The sequence below is a fragment of the Ranitomeya variabilis genome, chromosome 4 (assembly GCF_051348905.1).
Source record: "Ranitomeya variabilis isolate aRanVar5 chromosome 4, aRanVar5.hap1, whole genome shotgun sequence".
NCBI classification, from domain to species: domain Eukaryota; kingdom Metazoa; phylum Chordata; class Amphibia; order Anura; family Dendrobatidae; genus Ranitomeya; species Ranitomeya variabilis.
In genome coordinates, this window is record NC_135235.1 from 694,324,776 (window position 1) to 694,344,596 (window position 19,821).

Sequence of the window (19,821 nt, forward strand, 5' to 3'; positions counted from 1 at the left end):
CACCACAAAAAAAGGAGAATGGAAGCCTCAAATGCACACTTTGTATCCCACAGATAGATGAGGTGTGTCACAGAACTACCACACTGTAATATGTTATTTTTGCTTTTTTTTTTGTTTTAACCAAGATAGTGTATAGACCTAGGGAATTAGACATACCAAAAATTGGAATGTATGCATGAAAACAACTATTTTTAGATCACACGTATGTGGCCTGTATTTTTAAAACATTTAAAACAGCAAAATACTGTATACACAAAGGGTAGCAGACCAAAAACTGGAATGTATGGCTGAAAAGCCAAGATTTGAAGACCACAGATAGATGAGACGTGTGACTGAGATAAGACTTTCAATATGTTATTTTGTAAAAAAAATTTAAAACAAAAAATTCTGTGTACAGCAAGGATAGCAAACCAAATAATGATATGCATGCCTGCCAAGCAAGGATTTGGACACCACAGATACACTGTGCGTCTGACGGAGATAACAGAGTGATCTAAATGTGGCCTTGATTTTTTTTTTTTTTTTTTTCGGGGACCGGCAAAATCTTTTTAATAAGTAGGCTATGACCCTATAATAAAACATTTGGAGTACTAAAATTGTACAATATTTAGCGCAATGATATGCGATGCGTGTGGCGTACAAATCACAGTGATAAATATAAGAACTGTAGCTAAATATTTTCTTTGCCAGCGGGTCATTCCATATCAAGTGATCCAAATATGAATATTTTTTTTACCTGACGTCTTTAGATTTTTTTTATTTTTTGTTTTTATGAAGTACAACTTTAGTTAATTACAAATTAAAAGTTTAGAATTTTTTTCTTCATCAGTTAATTTTTTACAGATTTTTAAAGTTTTAAAAAAGCGCTGATTTTGGCCTGGTATGGCTTTACATTTTTTATCATATCTCGGGCTATGATTAAGATATAGAGGTGGGAGAGGCATCATTTTTCTCAGAACGGTACCGGCTTTCATTTGATATGTCACAAGACTATGTTTCTTTATATTTTGTTTTGGTGAAATCAAATTAAACATTTTGATGCGCAATTCTGAAAAAAACGTATGTTTTAAAATTGTGAAAACATGCATGTGTGTTACTTGTGTCCTTGTTTATATTTGTACAGGGATTCAACTTGGGATCTATCAAATTTGTATTTTTTTTTAAGCCTTGAATCATCTGATTTTATGTTTGTGTGAGCTTCTTCCCTTTTTCTTTTCAAATTACAACTTATTGCATTCAGCATTTATATGTAACAATAAAGAAACACAAAAAACAAATACCAAAGTGCCAGAATAAATACATCTTAATCATCATAACAACTGGCTCAGCATTTTCAACCTGAATTCATTGAACAAGCCAAAAGAAAAAACGTGATCATATCCTCAAGTGTGGTTTTCTAAATACAGTCTCATCCTGATTATATGTTAAAAACAAGATTAAAAGAACCAATATTTCTACCACCTATTTATACATGGAACAATTTTTTTTCTACTATATCACTAAACATGTCATGTCTGAAGTGTTTAAGAAGAATAGTCCAGTAGTTAAATCCTTGTACTATAAAATATGAACTAATCAAACAATTAGTAGTAGGTTTTTACACTGGCCTTCTATCACCAATGTCCCTTCTAGAGGATGAAATGTCATCTTGCCCATAAGCGCTCACTAGCAATGGCCGTATCCTTCTGTGTCAGAGTATGTGCGGCCTGTCATGGTGCTCGGCTCCACCTGAGTTAGATCTGATTTTTGTTCACTTTTACAATGTCTGATTTTCTTGGATACACAAAGGACGGCGCTGGACCAGAAGGTGCAGAAAAGTCACTTCTATGTCTTCATTTTCACAATCTTTGGAGAGTCCAGTAGCAGTCAGCGCCGATCATATTCACAGGTCACATAGCCAGTTGTGTCATCCATTGCCGATCTTGTGCCGCCTTCTACCACTTCATGGACGTCACTGTCTTTATTTCCACTACATGGGATGACAGTCCGGTATTGCTGAGTCCCTGTGATGGGTTCTGCTTCCTGTAACCGATATAACAAACTCTCCTCCTCTTCGTAGTCCTGGTTTGTACAATACATGAGCTGGATGTTAAGAATATTTTTATCCCTCCATTTGAGGAGTTGCCTGGGTGATAAGATTTGGTGTGAATGTGGCATCTGGAGACCCGAGCTGCCGGCCGGTCATCTGCTCTACAGTCACTGTCTACCCCTGGTCATTCTCAGGTTTGGCCCTAACAAAGCTTTATTCTCTGTCCTCTCCTGCTTCTAACTCTAACATAATAAAATAATACAGGAATAGCTAACAATCATGGATTTGGTAAATACAGACCCCACACTTCTACACCACAGGCTGAACAGACCTGAAATCAAGATTTTTGAACTGACACTGTAATAGTTTTATTTTTCAAAATATGATCCCATCACGATCCCAGCTTGTATTTTGGTGCAGATGTGGCTAGGAGCATAACAGGCACATGTGCAGTTTTTGAAATATTTAAATTAAACGTTTTTTTCGGAAATGGGTTTTAAAGTTTTGCGCTTGCGTTCGCATAGGTAAATTATTATCAAAGATACTCTTGTGACATATCTGGTGAAAGCATGTACAGTTCTGAGTAGAATGGTGTTTATTTTGTTTCTCTATCTCTTTTCTAGCCTGAGTTATGGGGAGAAATGTAAGGGCAGGCAACACCGAAATTCGCACTTTTTCCGAACTTTGAAAATCAATAAAAAATAAAAAAAAATATCTAGAATTTTTTTTTCTTCACATTTTGCATTCTCTGACAAACTATTACCAAATACCAAAATCTCAAAAGAATTAAAAATATAGTGGTAAAAATCATTGGTTCACTTGACATGGAATGACCCCAGCTAAAGATTTTTTGGTCACCAAAATGTTGTTCAAAAATGTTGTAAGACACTCCAAAAAAAAACTATAGTACCAAAAAAAGGCCAGAATTTTATGCTCACTCTCATCTGATGCCTGGGACAAAAACAGCCATTTTAAATTATGTTTTAATGCTCTTGTATTTAAAATTACCTGGCTGTAGTCTGCAGTGTGACCAAGCCAATAAATGTAAAAAATGGGGTCCCGTATTGCTTTGTACTAAAATTTGCAGGTATAAGGTGCCTCCGCCCAAAAGAAATCCTGGCCACGGATACCTGCAGCTGCAGCAGCAGACAGTAATGGAGTCTTTTGATGTATGCAGGGAGATCTATAGACTCAACATACCGTGCCTGCATGCCTTGCAGTGATGTAGATATGTGCACATAGACTCTCCCGCCTACCTAGCACAATTAAAAACTAGGCCCAATGTAAAGGAGCATATCTCCTAGACTTGTAATGCCCATACACAAAATGCATGGGCTGACAAACATTTCCCCATGGGGGTACCTTTTTAAAAAAATATTTTATGGGTATCATAGACACCCTTGTCAAAAATTGGACTGGCTGTAGCAGCACAGAACACTTTAACCCTGGTGATCTAGTGGCGGAGCATGAGGAGACATAACGATCAATCATACTGAAATCAAACAAATGAATAAAGGATGTGAATCCACCTATGAAAGAAAATAACAAAAGGGAGGGGCGAACACGGGTTAATAGATATGAAGCCAGAATGTGTCCAACGAGATATGTTGGTCCCTAGCAACAGCTCAGAGACAGGCATCTAAATAAAAATATAATATAATAGTATTTCAATATATTTTATATTGGAGAGGTATATACTAGGTCCATAACAGGATGGTCCAGAGATATAAAAAATTAAAAATATAAGAATAAATGGGAAGAATATACATACATCTCATTTTTATTGCATTTTTCCCTGGGGGAGTAACTTTTTTTGTTTTGATTTCAAATTCGTAACTGGCATCATAAAAACACCATTGCACAAAAATGTAATGACTTTAGCATCACCGAATACGTTCACCCTGGTGTTCTAGTGGTTGTGGTTAAAGAGCATGAAGATAAGGAGGAGGATAACAGCAAACAAACCAAATCAGGAAGCGCATACCCATGTGTGGTTGTGAAGAGGTGCATGAGAATACACCTCCACAAAAAAGACAATGTATTTAAGGTTATGTTTTCATTCGGTGGTGTACAGAAGTCTTGCCCAATCCAGCCTTTGTTCATTTTTATAAGAGTCTGCCTGTCAGCATTTACAGTTGACAGGCGGATGCACTTATCTGTTATAATTCCTCCAGTGGCACTAAAAACCTGCTCTGACAGAACGCTAGCTGTATGTGGTGGAGAAGATTTTGGATTCTCGTATTTCGAGGCGGAAGCTTCAGTACCTGGTTAAGTGGAAGGGTTATGGCCAGGAGGATAATTCTTGGGTCGTTGCCTCCGATGTCCATGCTGCCGATTTGGTTCGTGCCTTTCACTTGGCTCGTCCTGATCGGCCTGGGGGCTCTGGTGAGGGTTCGGTGACCCCCTCCTCAAGGGGGGGGGGGGTACTGTTGTGAATTCCGTTCTTGGGCCCCCTCTGGTAGCTTTGAGTGGAACTGCTGATCTTTGAGGTTTCCCTTCTCAGCTGCACTCACTTATTATTCTGCTGGCTTTCCTATTTAACTTTGCTCATGTCGTTAGTTCATGCCAGCTGTCAATGTCTTAGGACTGGTTTTGATCTCTCTTGGATTTCTCAGATGGTCTGTCCATTCCAGCAGAAGCTAAGTTCCTGCTAAGTTGTTTTTTGTGTCCAATTGCGTTGGAGGTTATTTCTCAGCGCCTGCTATTTTTCTTGTCCAGCTTGCTATTATGATATTTCCTTGCTAGCTGGAAGCTCTGGGGGTGCAGAGTTGCCCCTCCACACCGTGAGTCGGTGTGGAGGTCTTTTTGTATACTCTGCGTGGAATTTGTTAGTGTTTTGTACTGACCGCACAGTTCCCTTTCCTATTCTGTCTATCTAGTGTAGATTTGGGCCTCCTTTGCTAAAATCTGTTTAATTTCTGCGTTTGTCACTTCCCTCTTAACTCACAGTCAATATATGTGGGGGGCTGCCTTTCCTTTGGGGAATTTCTCTGAGGCAAGGTAGTTTTCTATTTTCCATCTTTAAGGGGTAGTTAGCTTTTAGGCCGTGAAGAGGCGTCTAGGGAGAGTTAGGAACGCTCCACGGCTATTTCTAGTGTTGGTGTTAGGATTAGGGATTGCGGTCAGTAGAGTTACCACCTCCCCAGAGCTTGTCTATGATTTTTGTTTTAACCACCAGGTCTTTTCTTTGTGCACCTAACCACCAGGTCATTTCTTTGTGCACCTAACCACTAGGTCATTTCTGTGTGCACCTAACCTCCAGGTCATTGTAGTGTTTTCCTAACATCTAGGTCTGTTCAGTGTGCACCTTACCACCAGGTCATAACAGCTAGCAGCAGGGCAGACCAGGACCTCCAAGGCGTAGAGAACCAGTTCATGCCACGTGTCCAGCTTGGATACCCAATAATTTAAAGGCACAGAGGAATCCCGGAGGACGTTTGTATGATCTGCAAGGTAATCCCTCAGCATCTTCCCAAACATTGCGCTACTTGTGCCAGCACGTCTTGCCTCTGCGGCGGCACGATGGGAGGGTCTGAGAAAGCTGTCCTAGAACTTTGCCATTGTTCCCCCTGCCTGAGTTGGATTGTACTTCTGTATCTCTCGCTTGGACTCCTTGGTAGTACAACATACTGTGACATCCGCTGCCAGCGTTCTCAGATAGGAATTATTTAAGTAATTCCGCTACTAGGGCCCCCTGGTACCGCAACATTTTAGTACACTTATCTGCCTCTGGAAGAAGAGATTGAAAGTTCTCTTTGTAGCGTGGGTCTAGAAGTGTCACCAACCAGTAATTAGTGTCTCCGAAAATTTTATTAATGCAAGGGTCACAGGAAACGCAGCGCAACATAGCAGTCTGGCACGCATGGCTGACTAACAGGTGAAACTTCCGTGTCCTCAACCAACAGGATGAATGACCATGCTGTCCTCATCCTGCTCCTCCCAGTCCTCAGGCCATCCACGCTGAACATACGGTATGACAGCTGTGCTTGTGGTACCGTCTATAGCGCATGAAAGTAGCTCCTGTTCTTCCTCCTCCTCCTCATTGTCTACCAATCCACGTTGGGTGACATGAGGCTGGGCTGAGTGTAATATCCCTGTATGGTTCCTTACTCCATGTCGTGCTCTGCCTGCAATGCATCCTCTTTAATTGTGAGCAGAGAGGTTTTCAGAATGCAGAGAAGCGGGATGGTGACGCTAATTATGGCGTCAAAGCCGCTCACCATCTTGGTGCAGTCCTCAAAGTTTTGGAGGATGGTACATATGTCTGACATCCATGTCCACTCCTGAGGTCTTGTGTGGAGTCTGAACTGAATATCGACAGCCTTGTTGATGCTGGTAGTCAACAACTACTCTCTTCTGCTCACAAATCCTTTCCAACATATGCAGTGTAGAGTTCCACACATCACACACCAGTCGGTGAGCCGGAAACTGCACACCCTGCTGAAGCACGTCAAGGGTGGCTGAAGGTGTAGCTAACTTTCTAAAATGGGCAGACAGACGGCATACTTTCACTAGCAGATCCAGCAGCTCCAGGTAGCTTTTCAGAAAATGTTGAACCACGAGGTTAAGCACATGGGCCAGGCAATGTACGTGTGTGAGCTCACCTTGCCTCAGAGCCGCCACCAGGTTCCGGCCATTGTCACACACGACCATGCCTGGCTGTCGGTTCAGCGGTGTCATCCAAATATCTGACTGCTCTTTCAGCGCTGTCCACAACTCTTCAGCATTGTGCGGTTTGTCACCTAAGCAGATTAGCTTCAGCACAGCCTGTTGCTGCTTGGCTGAAAAAGTGCTTCCAGCTTCTGACTGATGTGTTCGTTTCAGAGATGGAGGCTGAAGAGGAGTAGGAGGAGGAGTTGCAGGAGCTGTAGACTGTGGGGGAAACCCTTATTGACGTAGGGCCCGATATCCTTGGCGTGGGGAGGATGTGTTCCATCCCAAGATCCGACTGGGTCCCAGCTTCCACTATGTTAACCCAGTGTGCCGTCGGTGAGATGTACCATCCCTGCCCACAAGAACTTGTCCACGTGGCAGTGGTTAGGTGGACTTTCCCAGTAACAGCTTTGTTGAGGGCACGGGTAATGTTGTGGGACACATGCTGGTGTAATGCTGGTATGGCACACCAGGAGACATGTGGCGACTGGGGACCGAGTACCTTGGAAAGGCCACCGCTTTCAGGTTGTGGAAAGCTTCCGTCTCAATGAGTCTAAAGGGCAACATTTTGAGCGCAAGCAGACGAGAAATGTTAGAATTTAGTACTGTGGCTTGTGGGCGTTGGCTAGGTTTTTCCCCTTGTGTTCCAGTGACTGGGGTATAGACAACTGAAGGCTGCCCTGGGACAAGGACGTGGATGGGATTGATGATGGTGCTGGTTGACTGTGGGCAACATCAGGTGCAGGACCCGAGGCATCTTTACAGGTACGGTGAACTGGGGATTGGCTTGTATGCAAAACAGTGGAAGAAGCAGTGGTGTCACCTGCAGATAGTGTTCCTGGAACCTGGGGTTCGGCCCACAAAGTCGGGTGCTTTGGTGCCATGTCCTGTTTGGGGTTATCGGCAGAGTCTTTAAAAAAATAACCTGACTCTGGAAGATCTAACACAGTGGTTCTCAACCTTTCTAATGCCGTGACCCCGCAATACAGTTCCTCATGTTGCAGTGACCCCCAACCCAAAAAATAATTTTGGTGGCTACTTTAACCCCTTCCTGACATCCGACGTACTATCCCGTCGAGGTGGGGTGGGCCCGTATGACCGCCGACGGGATAGTACGTCATAGCCGATCGGCCGCGCTCACGGGGGGAGCGCGGCCGATCGCGGCCGGGTGTCGGCTGCATATCGCAGCTGACATCCGGCACTATGTGCCAGGAGCGGTCACGGACCGCCCCCGGCACATTAACCCCCGGCACACCGCGATCAAACATGATCGCGATGTGCCGGCGATGCAGGGAAGCATCGCGCAGGGAGAGGGCTCCCTGCGGGCTTCCCTGAGCCCCCCGCAGCAACGCGATGTGATCGCGTTGCTACGAGGGTCTTACCTCCCTCCCTGCAGCTCCCAGACCCGGATCCAAGATGGCCGCGGATCCGGGTCCTGCAGGGAGGGAGGTGGCTTCACAGACGCCTGCTCAGAGCAGGCACTGTGAAGCAGCCTGCACTTCTCGCAGATCGGTGATCTGTCAGAGTGCTATGCAAACTGGCAGATCACCGATCTGTATTGTCCCCCCCTGGGGCAAAGTAAAAAAGTAAAAAAAAAATTTTCCAAATGTGTAAAAAAAAAATAAAAAAAAATATTCCAAAATAATGAAAAAAAAAATATATATATTATTCCCATAAATACATTTCTTTATCTAAATTAAAAAAAAAAAACAATAAAAGTACACATATTTAGTATCGCCACGTCCGTAACGACCCAACCTATAAAACTGCCACACTAGTTAACCCCTTCAGTAAACACCGTAAGAAAAAAAAAAAAAAAACGAGGCAAAAAACAACGCTTTATTACCATACCGCCGAACAAAAAGTGGAATAACACGTGATCAAAAAGACTGATATAAATATCCATGGTACCGCTGAAAACGTCATCTTGTCCCGCAAAAAACAAGCCGCCATACAGCATCATCAGCAAAAAAATAAAAAAGTTATAGTCCTGAGAATAAAGCGATACCAAAATAATTATTTTTTCTATAAAATAGTTTTTATCGTATAAAAGCGCCAAAACATAAAAAAAATGATATAAATGAGATATCGCTGTAATCGTACTGACCCGACGAATAAAACTGCTTTATCAATTTTACCAAACCCGGAACGGTATAAACGCCTCTCCCAAAAGAAATTCATGAATAGCAGGTTTTTGGTCATTCTGCCTCACAAAAATCGGAATAAAAAGCGATCAAAAATGGTCACGTGTCCGAAAATGTTGCCAATAAAAACGTCAACTCGTCCCGCAAAAAACAAGACCTCACATGACTCTGTGGAGCAAATGTGGAAAAATTATAGGTCTCAAAATGTGGAGACGCAAAAACTTTTTTGCTATAAAAAGCGTCGCTGGTTTCACACTTCCGTTTTTGTCTGCAGCGTTTTTTGCACAAAAAAAGCATGCGTTTTTTCCCTATATTTAACATTGAAAACGCATGCGGTTTTTTTGTACGCGTTTGGTCGCGTTTTCAAACGCATGCGGTTTTTTTCTGCATGCGTTCATTTTCAGAAATACAACCTGCAGTATTTTCTTGCGTTTTTAAGCACATGCGTTTGTTTGCGTTAAAAACGCATGCATTTTTATCGAAAAAAAACAGAAAACACACTGAAAAGCCACCCACCACCATCAAGGTGATAAAGGGATCCAAACCCTAACCCTAACTCTACCCCTAACCTCACCCCTAACCGTTTAATGAACATTTTCTGACAGTCATAGTGCCACGTATTTCAGTGCCACGTATTTCAGTGCCACGTATTTCAGTGCCACGTATTTCAGTGCCATGTATTTCAGTGCCACGTATCACGTATTTCAGTGCCACGTGTTTCAGTGCCACGTATTTCAGTGCCACGTATCACGTATTTCAGTGCCACATATTTTAGTACCACGTATTTCAGTTGCACGTATTTCAGTGCCACGTATTTCAGTGCCACGTATTTCAGTGCCACGTATCACGTATTTCAGTGCCACGTGTTTCAGTGCCACGTATTTAAGTGCCACGTATCACATATTTCAGTGCCACGTATTCAAGTGCCACGTATTTAAGTGCCACGTATTTAAGTGCCACGTATTTAAGTGCCACGTATTTAAGTGCCACGTATTTCAGTGCCACGTATTTCAGTGCCACGTATTTAAGTGCCACGTATCACATATTTCAGTGCCACGTATTTAAGTGCCACGTATTTCAGTGCCACGTATTTCAGTGCCACGTATTTCAGTGCCACGTATTTCAGTGCCACGTGTTTCAGTGCCACGTATTTAAGTGCCACGTATCACGTATTTCAGTGCCACGTATTTCAGTGCCACGTATTTCAGTGCCACGTGTTTCAGTGCCACGTATTTAAGTGCCACGTATCACGTATTTCAGTGCCACGTATTTCAGTGCCACGTATTTCAGTGCCACGTGTTTCAGTGCCACGTATTTAAGTGCCACGTATCACGTATTTCAGTGCCACGTATTTCAGTGCCACGTATTTCAGTGCCACGTATTTCAGTGCCACGTATTTCAGTGCCACGTATTTCAGTCACGTTTAGGGTTAGGGTTAGGGGTAGGGTTAGGGTTAGGGCTAGGGTTGGAGGTAAAGTTAGGGTTGGGGCTAAAGTTAGGGTTGGGGCTAAAGTTAGGGTTAGGGTTTGGATTACATTTACGTTTGGATTAGGGTTGGGATTAGAATTATGGGTGTGTCAGGGCTAGGGGTGTGGTTAGGGTTACCGTTGGGATTAGGGTTAGGGGTGTGTTTGGGTTAGGGTTTCAGGTAGAATTGGGGGGTTTCCACTGTCCAGGCACATCAGGGGCTCTCCAAGCGCGACATGGCGTCCAATCTCAATTCCAGCCAATTCTGCGTTGAAAAAGTAAAACAGTGCTCCTTCCCTTCCGAGCTCTCCCGTGCGCCCAAAAAGGGGTTTACCCCAACATATGTGTTATCAGCGTACTCGGGACAAATTGAACAACAACTTCTGGGGTCCAAGTTCTCTTGTTATCCTTAGGAAAATAAAAATTTGGGGGGCTAAAAATCATTTTTGTGGGAAAAAAAAGATGTTTTATTTTCACGGCTCTGCATTATAAACTGTAGTGAAACACTTGGGGGTTCAAAGTTCTCACAACACATCTAGATAAGTTCCTTGGGAGGTCTAGTTTCCAATATGGGGTCACTTGTGGGGGGTTTGTACTGTTTGGGTACATCAGGGGCTCTGCAAATGCAACGTGACGCCTGCAGACCAATCCATTTAAGGCTGCATTCCAAATGGCGCTCCTTCCCTTCCGAGCTCTGTCATGCGCCCAAACAGTGGTTCCCCCCGACATATGGGGTATCAGCGTACTCAGGACAAATTGGACAACAACTTTGGGGGTCTAATTTATCCTGTTACCCTTGTGAAAATACAAAACTGGGGGCTAAAAAATCATTTTTGCGAAAAAAAAAAGGAATTTTTATTTTCACGGCTTTGCGCTATAAACTTTAGTGAAACACTTGGGGGTTCAAAGTTCTCAAAACACATCTAGATAAGTTCCTTGGGAGGTCTAGTTTCCAATATGGGGTCACTTGTGGGGGGTTTGTACTGTTTGGGTACATCAGGGGCTCTGCAAATGCAACGTGACGGCTGCTGACCAATCCATTTAAGTCTGCATTCCAAATGGCGCTCCTTCCCTTCCGAGCTCTGTCATGCGCCCAAACAGTGGTTCCCCCCCACATATGGGGTATCAGCGTACTCAGGACAAATTGGAAAACAAATTTTGGGGTCCAATTTATTCTGTTACCCTTGTAAAAATACAAAGCTGGGGGCTAAAAAATCATTTTTGAGAAAAAAAAAAAAATTATTTTCACGGCTCTGCGTTATAATCTGTAGTGAAACACTTGGGGGTTCAAAGCTCTCAAAACACATCTAGATAAGTTCCTTAGGGGGTCTACTTTCCAAAATGGTGTCACTTGTAGGGAGTTTCAATGTTTAGGCACATCAGGGGCTCTCCAAACGCAACATGGCGTCCCATCTCAATTCCAGTCAATTTTGCATTGAAAAGTCAAATGGCGCTCCTTCCCTTCCAAGCTCTGCCATGCGCCCAAACAATGGTTTACACCCACATATGGGGTATCAGCGTACTCAGGACAAATTGCACAACATTTTTTGGGGTCCAATTTCTTCTCTTACCCTTGGGAAAATAAAAAATTGGGGGCAAAAAGATCATTTTTGTGAAAAAATATGATTTTTTATTTTTACGGCTCTGCATTATAAACTTCTGTGAAGCACTTGGTGGGTCAAAGTGCTCACCACACATCTAGATAAGTTCCTTAGGGGGTCTACTTTCCAAAATGGTGTCACTTGTAGGGAGTTTCAATGTTTAGGCACATCAGGGGCTCTCCAAACGCAACATGGCGTCCCATCTCAATTCCAGTCAATTTTGCATTGAAAAGTCAAATGGCGCTCCTTCCCTTCCAAGCTCTGCCATGCGCCCAAACAATGGTTTACACCCACATATGGGGTATCAGCGTACTCAGGACAAATTGCACAACATTTTTTGGGGTACAATTTCTTCTCTTACCCTTGGGAAAATAAAAAATTGGGGGCGAAAAGATCATTTTTGTGAAAAAATATGATTTTTTATTTTTACGGCTCTGCATTATAAACTTCTGTGAAGCACTTGGTGGGTCAAAGTGCTCACCACACATCTAGATAAGTTCCTTAGGGGGTCTACTTTCCAAAATGGTGTCACTTGTAGGGAGTTTCAATGTTTAGGCACATCAGGGGCTCTCCAAACGCAACATGGCGTCCCATCTCAATTCCAGTCAATTTTGCATTGAAAAGTCAAATGGCGCTCCTTCCCTTCCAAGCTCTGCCATGCGCCTAAACAATGGTTTACACCCACATATGGGGTATCATCGTACTCAGGACAAATTGTACAACAACTTTGGGGGTCCATTTTCTCCTGTTACCCTTGGTAAAATAAAACAAATTGGAGCTGAAATAAATTTTGTGTGAAAAAAAGTTAAATGTTCATTTTTATTTAAACATTCCAAAAATTCCTGTGAAACACCTGAAGGGTTAATAAACTTCTTGAATGTGGTTTTGAGCACCTTGAGGGGTGCAGTTTTTAGAATGGTGTCACACTTGAGTATTTTCTATCATATAGACCCCTCAAAATGACTTCAAATGAGATGTGGTCCCTAAAAAAAAATGGTGTTGTAAAAATGAGAAATTGCTGGTCAACTTTTAACCCTTATAACTCCGTCACAAAAAAAAATTTTGGTTCCAAAATTGTACTGATGTAAAGTAGACATGTGGGAAATGTTACTTATTAAGTATTTTGCGTGACATATGTCTGTGATTTAAGGGCACAAAAATTCAAAGTTGGAAAATTGCAAAATTTTCAAAATTTTCGCCAAATTTCCATTTTTTTCACAAATAAACGCAAGTTATATCGAATAAATTTTACCTTTAACATGAAGTACAATATGTCACGAGAAAACAATGTCAGAATCGCCAAGATCCGTCAAAGCGTTCCAGAGTTATAGCCTCATAAAGGGACAGTGGTCAGAATTGTAAAAATTGGCCCGGTCATTAACGTGCAAACCACCCTTGGGGGTGAAGGGGTTAAAACTGTAATTTTATTAGTTATGATTCGGAATGTAAATATCTGATATGCATTATGTATTCTCATTGCTACAAATCAAACATAATAAATAATCACAAAATGTTGCAGGAATCTCCTGCACTGCAACATGGTGTTGGGTGCCAGCACAGCCCGCACAGTGGTATATCCAGCACAGCCCGCACAGTGGTATATCCAGCACAGCCCGCACAGTGGTATATCCAGCACAGCCCGCACAGTGGTATATCCAGCACAGCCCGCACAGTGGTACATCCAGCACAGCCCGCACAGTGGTATATCCAGCACAGCCCTCACAGTGGTATATCCAGCACAGCCCGCACAGTGGTATATCCAGCACAGCCCGCACAGTGGTATATCCAGCACAGCCCGCAGTGGTATATCCAGCACAGCCCTCACAGTGGTATATCCAGCACAGCCCTCACAGTGGTATATCCAGCACAGCCAGCACAGGGGTACATCCAGCACAGCCCGCACAGTGGTATATCCAGCAGAGCCCGCACAGTGGTATATCCAGCACAGCCCGCACAGTGGTATATCCAGCACAGCCCGCACAGTGGTATATCCAGCACAGCCCGCACAGTGGTATATCCAGCACAGCCCGCACAGTGGTATATCCAGCACAGCCCTCACAGTGGTATATCCAGCACAGCCAGCACAGGGGTATATCCAGCACAGCCTGCACAGGGGTATATAGAGCACAGCCCTCACAGTGGTATATCCAGCACAGCCCGCACAGTGGTATGATATGACGTCATCGCGCACCCGCAGTGTACTGTCAGAGGCAGAGCGGGGAATGATGGGAGAGGGAGCGTCAGGTGACGCTCTCTCTTTCATCATTGCATTGAACTATACCGGTGTCATAGACGCCGGTATAGTTAAATGCGGCGGCGGCACTGGGGGGGGGTTCCGGGGGAGGAACAGTGCAGCGGCCCACTACTGGCATCGGCTCTTCTGGCATTTGCCAGAAGTGCCCGATGGCCAGCCCGGCCCTGCTCAGACCTGCCGGCCCGCGGCCCCTGACCTGCGGGGCCCGGTCGCAATGGCGACCGCGGTAGTTACGCCCCTGAACACAGTGATGGCGGCGGATCACTGCTGGGTACCGAACGGCTCCTTTATGGCGTGCTCTTCCGCAGCCCTTCAAGCCGATTACCGATGCCGGCAGCCGCGTTCTTCCTGCATCCCTGCATTCCGTTGCCAGATACGTGCCACAGATTCCGGATCTGTCCTGGCTACACCAAACAAGAAGGGGGGACGTCGGAAGTTGGTATCTCCCTAGATCCGATGCGCGATCTATTCATTTTCCTGCGGGGATCCCAAAGCTATGCCGGGAGTAAAGCTAGCAGCAGGGGCGTAGCTAGAGCTTTTGCCGCCCGGGGCTGTTCCCGAGTTTGGCGCCCCCCCCCCCGAACTTATGTGATTTTCACACTTAGTCATGTACCGACGAGCTCCTCTCCCTTAAGCTCCCAATGTTCAGTGAAAAACTGAGAGAAGCAGAAGAGAAGCTCGATGTCACAGGACCATGAGTATGAAAGTCGCATATGAGTGAAGTGTTCCATGTGTCGACGACTGGAACCTGCAGAGCTGAATCCTGACATCGCAGCTTCTGAAATCTCACAACGCATGCACTGCACACTTTTAGGATTCTCCCTTGCCGGTGGACGGTCATGTCAGCACAAGTATGTGATTTGTATACTTCTGACCACATTCCGAATAGACGTGCCCGGCCTCACTCAGTTCATTTTCATTGAGTGAGGCCACACATGTCTAGTCAGCACGTGATCGCATGTATGTAAATCACCAGCACCAGAGAATCCTGACAGTGTGCAAGGCGCACTGTGAGAAGTCAGAAGTCTGCAGTCACAAAGAATGACTGCAGACTCATTACAAACCAGGACATCCCCTTTAATGCTCCTAACATAAATAAAAACATGAGAATTAGTCAGTATCACAAATAACATTTACATCCAGGTACCTTATAGATGACGTCGCCTCTGGAGCCGTTCTTCTTTTCTTCATCTTGTCCAGACCCCATGATGCGTTTTCTCATCCACAGCCATCTCTGCAGACTTCCATCTTCTCCGCTCTTTTGCAGAAAATCTCCACATGACGCCCTTAAAGATACAAGTGTCATTATAATGCTCCTGAATAAAAAATTGCCCCTCACTATATTGTCTGCACAAAATATGACCCCCACACTGTCCCTCTTATGGTACACGCTCTTTACACTGACCTCCCCTTTCCATACCGGCCCCCTCTTCACACTGTCCTCTCAGACTGTGTCCCCCCTATAGGGCCCAGTATTTATACTGTACTCTCTCATCATACTTCCCCTCCTTGGTATACTGTCCCCTCCTGGCTGTGCCCTTACACTGTCCCCCATGCTACGCATGCACACATCCCAACACCCTCACTCCCCGTACTCTGTCCACATACGTTTTTCACATCGCTACTCATACTGTGTCCGCATACATTCCCCCGTTTGACCCCAAACTGTCTGCACCCATCCCCCATACTGTTTCCTCATATATGCCCCCCCATCTCCCCCTTTGCTCTTCATTTTGTGTCCTTAGATCTCCCCCACACATTAAATCCCCCCATCCCCATGACAAATCTCCCCCCACACACATTTAATCCCCCATCTCCACTCCAATTCTCCACACACAATAAATACCCCCATCTCCACTCACATTAAATCCCTTCCCCACAATAAATCCCCCCATCTCCACTCATATTAAATCTCCCCCCCCCCACAATAAATCCCCCCTCCCTACTCACATTAAATCTCCCCCCCACAATAAATCCACCCAGCTCCACTCATATTAAATATCCCCCATCCAATAATATATCCCCCACCACCACTCACATTAAATCCCCCCACAATATATCCCCCCATCCCCACTCACATTAAATCCTCCCACAATATATCCCCCCATTCCCACTCACATTAAATCCCCCCCACAATGTATGTCCCCCATTCCCACTCACAGTAAATCCCCCCCACAATGTATGCTCCCCTGCACCTTCGGTGTCTTCAGCTCCACTGGAGCACTTACCACCGCTCTGTGTGTCCTGCTCTGCCGCGCAGGTGAGTGACGTCAGCAGCGTGATCACATGACCTGATCACGCTGCTGCCGTCGCTCTGACCCGGCAGTCAGAGCTTCAATTGTACTCGTATCACAGATACGAGTACAATTGAACACTGGGAGCCGGCGCGCCGCAGCTTCTGTGTGCCGGCTGTCAGCTTGACAGTCGGCACACAGAACAGCTGACTCACAGTGCGGGGGGCGGCAGAATGCAGCCGCCGGGGGAGACACTGCGGACCGCCGCTTTAGGCGGCCCGACTGCGCCCCCCTGCCGGCTGCAGCCGCTGCACTGACTCACCCCCGCATTGTGCCACCCCCAGCATTGTGCCGCCCGGGGCGGACCGCCCCCCTCTTCCTACGCCACTGGCTAGCAGTCCAGGCATACGGGGGGAAGGTGGATGGGGAGGTGAGAGAGGTGGCGACCCCTGTGTTTTGGTCGTTCGACCCCCCTCGGGGTCGCGACCCCCAGATTGAGAACCGCTGATCTAACAGTTGGAATGGCAACTTCCGTCATGTTGGTGTTACGGGGAACGGATGCACGCCTTCTGTCTATGGCCACCACACTGCTTCTTCCTGCCTGTTGGGGTGATATGCCTCCTTCCCCATGTGTGCTGCTGTCCTCGCTCTGCATGTCGTTCTGCCAGGTTGGGTCAGATACTTTAGTCATCCACCACCTCGTCCTCCACATCTGCACCCTGCTCCTCCTCCTGACTTTCTGGCAATTGTGTCTCATCGTCCACCTCTTGTGACACTTTCCCACCATCGCCTTCGTGTGACCGTGGCTGTTTAAATCTTTAGGCATCGCTACATGCGATCTCATGTGGCCCCACTTCAAATTGACCGGCCGAGAGTCCGGAATCTTTAACCCCTTCCCGACATGTGACGGAATAGTACGTCACATGTCGGGACCCCCGCTTTGATGTGCGCTCCGGCGGTGAGCGCACATCAAAGTCGCGACATGTCAGCTGTTTTTTACAGCTGACATGTGCGCGCAATAGCGGCGGGTGAAATCGCGATCACCCGCCGCTATTAACTAGTTAAATGCCGCTGTCAAACGCAGACAGCGGCATTTAACTACCGCATCCGGCCGTGCGGCCGGATATGAGCGCATCGCCGACCCCCGTCACATGATCGGGGGTCGGCGATGCTCCTCCATTGTAACCATAGAGGTCCTTGAGACCTCTATGGTTACTGATTGCCGGTGGCTGTGAGCGCCCCCCTGTGGTCGGCGCTCACAGCACACCTGCATTTTAGCTACATAACAGCGATCTGATGATCGCTGTTATGTAGCAGAGCCGATCGGGCTGTGCCTGCTTCTAGCCTCCCATGGAGGCTATAGAAGCATGGCAAAAGTAAAAAAAAAAGGTTTTTAAAAATGTGAAAAAAAAAAAAAATTTTAAAAGTTTAAATCACCCCCCTTTCGCCCCAATCAAAATAAATCAATAAAAAAAAACCCCAACCTACACATATTTGGTATCGCCGCGTTCAGAATCGCCCGATCTATCAATAAAAAAAAAGCATTAACCTGATCGCTAAATGGCGTAATGAGAAAAAATTTCGAAACGCCAGATTTACGTTTTTTTGGTCGCCACGACATTGCATTAAAATGCAATAACGGGCGATCAAAAGAACGTATCTACACCAAAATGCTATCATTAAAAACGCCAGCTCGGCACGCAAAAAATAAGCCCTCACCTGACCCCAGATCACGAAAAATGGAGACGCTACGAGTATCGGAAAATGGCGCAATTTTGTTTTGTTTTTTGCAAAGTTTGGAATTTTTTTTCACCACTTAGGTGAAAAATAACCTAGTCATGTTAGGTGTCTATGAACTCGTAGTGACCTGGAGAATCATAATGGCAGATCAGTTTTAGCATTTAGTGAACCTAGCAAAATAACCAAGCAAAAAACAAGTGTGGGACTGCACTTTTTTTGCAATTTCACTGCACTTGGAATTTTTTTCCCGTTTTCTAGTACACGACATGCTAAAACCAATGATGTCGTTCAAAAGTACAACTCGTCCCGCAAAAAATAAGCCCTCACATGGCCAAATTGACGGAAAAATATAAAAGTTATGGCTCTGGGAAGGAGGGGAGCGAAAAACGAAAACGGAAAAACGGAAAAAGCTCCGGGGGTGAAGGGGTTAAAGGGTAAACTGATCAGCTCTTTGGAGTGTCCAAGTGCGGGATCATTTGTCTCAGGGCACTCGGCATGATGGTAGGAAGGAAGATCAGGGTGGGCAATATCCGGTCCTCACTCACGGCTACTCATACTTGACCGTGTGGAAGACGTGGTGGTGGCTTAGTGACTAGAAGCATTATTCGGTATCCAACCAACAATCATTTCACAATGCTGTGGCTTCAATAGTGGTGTGCTGCGGTCCCCTAGAAAGTAGGACAGGAAGGTCGAGCGCGAAGATGTGGCTCTTTGTTGTTCACTTTCAGCTGGGCCTCATCCTCTGCGTTCACCATCAGCATCACGGCCACTTCCCCGTCCCTTGCCCCTTGCCTTGCCCATTTTAAATGGACTACTAAAATATTTGAAAAGCTCAATACAAATAATTTTTCTCCAAATAAATCCATGTGATCAGTATGCCTGAAAAGCAAGTATTTGTCAGGCATCCAGATGTAGCAGAGCTGGGCTCGTCTAGACTGTGTGCACATACAACACACAACATACAACATTGAACATACAACATGCACCATGCGACATACAACATGCGACCTACATGTTACCACATTTGACATGCAAAACATAGAACATTGACCATGCGACGTGCGACGTGCACCATGCGACGTGCACCGTGCGACGTGCACCATGCGACATGCACCGTGCGACGTGCGACGTACAACATGCGACATACAACATGCAACATACATGTTACATACATTTGACATGCACAACATGCAACATTGAACATGCGACATACATCATGCGACATGCGATGTACAACATGCGACATACGACATGCACAATGCGACACAACATGCAACATGACATGCGACATACATGCGTCATGACATGCGACATGACATACGCGACATAACATACGCGACATGACATACGCGACATACCGCATGCGACATGCCACATGCGACATACGACATCCGTTGATATGTATATGTATAGGGTATGTGGAGGAAATGTTAACTGGCAATACAACTAAAATTGTAATTGCAAGATTGTTTATTGCAAGGAAACTGATTGCAAAATATTGGGTTAGAGAGGAGCCTCCGTCCGGACGCGAATTCATTGCTCAAAAGAGCCACATAATTGAATTTGAGAAAAGTATTTACACCAGGAGAGACGGCTGGATTTATTCTCTTCATTATGGCAGCCGTGGTTGGATAGGATTAATTAATGTTATACCAGTATAGAGTACAACTTTTGGTAAACTGGAACTCTGGTTGATATT

The 19,821-nt window shown here is 45.1% G+C and overlaps 1 protein-coding gene across 2 annotated transcripts in view; it reads left to right on the plus strand.

The window, feature by feature from the left end:
• LOC143767654 (uncharacterized) overlaps positions 1–19,821 on the plus strand; it is a 60,730-nt gene that overhangs the window by 29,272 nt on the left and 11,637 nt on the right. The gene's annotated exons all lie outside the window — the stretch shown is intronic.